Source organism: Mobula hypostoma, chromosome 3 (assembly GCF_963921235.1).
Source record: "Mobula hypostoma chromosome 3, sMobHyp1.1, whole genome shotgun sequence".
NCBI lineage: Eukaryota > Metazoa > Chordata > Chondrichthyes > Myliobatiformes > Myliobatidae > Mobula > Mobula hypostoma.
This window is the reverse complement of record NC_086099.1, coordinates 121,415,683-121,419,698: the sequence shown is the minus strand read 5'-3', so window position 1 is coordinate 121,419,698 and position 4,016 is coordinate 121,415,683. Positions and strand designations below refer to the sequence as shown.

At 43.1% G+C, this 4,016-nt stretch overlaps 1 long non-coding RNA gene across 1 annotated transcript; it reads left to right on the top strand.

Annotated features, from left to right (window-relative positions):
* The first annotated feature begins 261 nt into the window (after window positions 1–261).
* Window positions 262–2,609, top strand: LOC134343524 (uncharacterized). Its single transcript, XR_010017247.1, has 3 exons — window positions 262–394; window positions 544–693; window positions 2,081–2,609. It is a non-coding gene; the product is annotated as an uncharacterized LOC134343524 (long non-coding RNA).
* Window positions 2,610–4,016: the final 1,407 nt, after the last annotated feature.

The window sequence follows — 4,016 nt, the reverse complement described above, 5'->3', positions numbered from 1 at the left end:
ACCCAGGTTAATGAAACCAAAAGATGTAACGTTAGAAAGCTCTGCCTGTGGAGGATGAAAACAAGGTTTACCGATTTTAAAAAAGAGAACTTGGGGAAAAAGCTGCGCGAGGAGGAGGCGGGGCTGACGCAGGCGCGGACAAGCGAGAGAAATGAGTAAACTGTTGGAAACTAACGATATAAACCGTTAAAAATAGAATTCCCATCCCCACCCGACTCGAAAAGCTCAGGGTGAAACCCCTGGAGCAGAGACGATATCGATAAAAGGTTTATTGAAGCTACGGCTATCGTGAGCACCAGCGATAGCGAGACGATATCGGCAGAGTCGTGTTCCAGATCTCTACCGTGTAACCGGGAATTAGTTCTGTTAAATCAAACCAAGGCCAAGGGATTTGGTGAGTTCAAACACTCTTACCGTCCCGAGTGTGTGTGAAATATGTTCAGTGGTGGTATCACTGAGAAATGTTTGGAAATGACAATATGATATGAAATAGAAAACAGAATGCGTATGAGAGCTTACGGATTGTAATCCTGTTGTACACAGTTGAGGATTTTATAAGTTTTGTCAATCGGCTTTTCGTGGATGACCAACATTTGGTGGACGAACCAAGAAACAAGATGGCGAGGCCCCGGGATGGGAGCTCGAGCGGGAACGAAATGTTTCCTGACGGAGACGCTTCAATACGGTCGGGGGGTGAGTTTATTTCCCATTCCAAGCCTCTGAATTTGACTTTCTGGTAGGACTGATGATTTTTGGAAAGACTTTGTTCAGGTACTGAACGAGATTTACTTTGTTTAAACCTTGTGATGATGGAGAATTTATCGTGAGAGGAAGTAAGCTGTATAGATGTATATTTTTTGGTGTTGAATTTGTAGACATACTGACCTGAACTGAAATTGAAGTTAACCATAGTACTTAAGAACAGGAATTCAATTAATTTTCTAACTATCTAGGGATAAATGAAAAGGAAAGGTTAGTCTGTAAACCTTTAAATAGGGAATAACACTGTCTCATTAGTTAGAGAAATCGGAGAGATAAAGGTTATTCTACTGAATCTCATTTTTTATAACTGAAAAGGAACTTGGTTTTCAGTTAATGTCTGAGATTTTGAAACTAAACAGAATGTTGGAATTTTTAATTGTTCTTACTAATGTGAATATTTTGTACATATTGCTATCTTTATAAACAAACTTCCCTCCAGAAGTTTGTGTTATCTGTTCACTGCATCCTTCTGATACTTTGACCTTCTGATGGCCCAATAGCACCTCGTGTAGTATTATGAAATTTGATTTTCTCACAGAGTGCGGCGACCAGTGACACAAGATAAGCCGAGTGCTACACTGGTGTTAAACTGCCTCCACAGAGCAACTGAAAGTGTCACCCAATCTTCCCCCTTGTCACAAGGCGACCTGCAGGTCATGTATCTCCAGGCTCTGTCTGGAAGTTCTCTTGCTGTGGTTGGCCACAGTGGATGAGAGACTCTGATACCCCGCTGGGTCTACATCTGGCTCAATCATACTGTGACCAGAGGCCTAGGTGGGGATGGTTTGGTCCCAAGTGCTGGAGTATCCAAGACAAGAATAGAGACAAGTTACAAGACTGAAATGAAGACAGGGTTCTAAACTAGATGCTGGACAAGAATCCAATGTTGAGTGGACGATTGAGCACCAAACCTCAGTTCAGGTGCCCTTTAAGTATTAAAATCCTGGCACTAAAACATGACTGATATTTAGCAGGATAGTCCTGAATAGAGGGAATGGAAAGTTAGAGCATCTAACCCTGGGAGCAGGCGTGGTCAGGTACGTGTAATTATACAGGGAGGCTGCAGAAGGACTTGGACAGATGAGGAGAATGAGCAAAGAAGTGGCAAATTAAATACAGTGTCAAGAAGTGTGTGGTCATGCACTATGGTAGATGTATTAAAAACAAACACTATTTTCTAAATGGGGAGAAAACTGAACAATCCAAGGTGTAATGGGACTTGGGAGTCCTTCTGCAGGGTTGCCTGAAGGAGTTGGAAGGAAGTATCTTTGGAAACAGCTCTATTTCTATCATTAATATCTCTACTTTTCCCTCTCAGGGTTCTTTTGAAGATCCTGACCTGGAGTTATATGTTGACTTCGGTTTTTGCAGTAATGGGGCCCGCTCTCAGGGTCTCACGACTTGCTGATATTCGATATATCAATGACGCGGCCTAGAAGATTAGCTTGCCTTCGGAGTTTCAGGATTTATTGGCTCTGGAGGAGGGCGGACTCGAGGTCAGTGCGTCAGCAGGAAATCATTGTTTCGTGAGAGATGGAAGATCTCTGGTTGTGTGGCAGAGACCTGAGTTCTTTGGGCACAGAGCTCGGAAAAATCGACACAATGGACTTTTAAGTTTGTTAATGAGTGAGTTGCTTGTTATGTCTCCCCTCTCACTGTGAAAATGGAGACACTTCTTTTTCCCTTATTAGGGAGGGAGAGAGCCTGTGGTATGTCGAATTACCGAGTGAAGGACTAGTCTTTGGGGTACTGCAAGTCTGTGTCTTTATTGATGCTTTGCTGCACGATTGCATGCTTGGTGGGGGGCGCTGATTCTTTTTTTGCTGATGAGGGAGAGGGGATTGTTGCTTTGCTGATGCGTTCTTGGGGGAATGTTGGGGGGCTTTGAGGTTCTAATATTTAACTGTCATTCATTCTTTGGGCACTCCTCTGTTTTCATGGAGATTCTGCAGAGGTTGGAAATCCAGTTTATCTCACACAAAATGTGGGAGGGAGTGTGCATGTCAGGCAGTATGGATGGAGAGGAATATAGAGTTGATGTTTCAGGCTGTTAATGATCTTCACGATGTAAGATGAGTCCTAATGAAGGATCTCAGCCTGAAATGTCAACTCTTTATTCTCTCCGTCAAGAACAGCCTGACCTGCAGATTCAGATTCAGATTTATTTATTAGATGTAATGTGAAACATGCAGTAGAAGCACTCTTCTCCCCTCTCCCATCAAAATAAAAACACTTGGAGACACGTACCATCAGGCTCAAGGACAGCTGGTATTCCACTGTCACAGTTCTGGTTGCCTTATATAGGAAGGACATGGAAGCTTTAGAGAAGGTGCAGAGGCGATGATGCCTGGACTGGAGGGCATTTGTATGAAGATAAGTTGAGTAAACTATGGTTTTGTTTTGGAATGAATGAGGATGAGAAATGAGTTGATGGAAGTGCATAAGATGACAAGAGGTATAGATAGTCAATCACCAGAGTCTTTTCCCTCGAGTGGAAATGTAACAGGTGGACCTAGATCCGGGCACGCCATTACAGGAAGGATGTGGAGACTTTGGAGAGGGTGCAGGAGAGGTTCAGGATGCTGCCTGGATGAGAGGATATGATCAATAAGGAAAGGTTGGGCAAAATCTGAGGAGCAACTTCTCACCAAAGTCAGCATGGATTCCTTTAGGAGAAATCTTCCCTGACAAATCAGTTAGAATTCTTTGAGGAAAGAAGACGCAGGGTAGAGAAAGGAGAGTCAGTGAATGTTATTTATTTGGATTTTCATAAGTCCTTTGACAACATGCCGCACATGAAGCTGCTTAAGACTATCAGAGCCCATGGCATTCCAGCTTTGCTAGAATACTGGCTGACTGGGATGAGGTCAAGAGCGGGGCAAAATGTGGCATTTGGTGGTGACTTGTGGTGTCTTGCAGAGATCGGTATTAGGACTGCTTCTTTTCATGTTGTATGTCATAGTTTGGATGGTGGAATTGATGGCTTGTGGCCAAGTTTGCAGACGCTGATACAAAGATAGTTTGAGGGGCAGGTAGTATTGAGGAAGCAGAAGTATTTGTACGGATAAGGAGAATGGACAAAGAAGTGAAAAATGGAATGTCATGCAGGGAAGTGTGTGGTCATGAAATTTGGTGGAAGGAATCAAGACAGACTATTGTCTAAATGGGAAGAAATTTAAAATTTCAGAGGTGCAAAGTGATTGGGAGTCCTATGTAAAATTACTTGAAGGTTAACTTGCAGGCTGAGCCAGTGG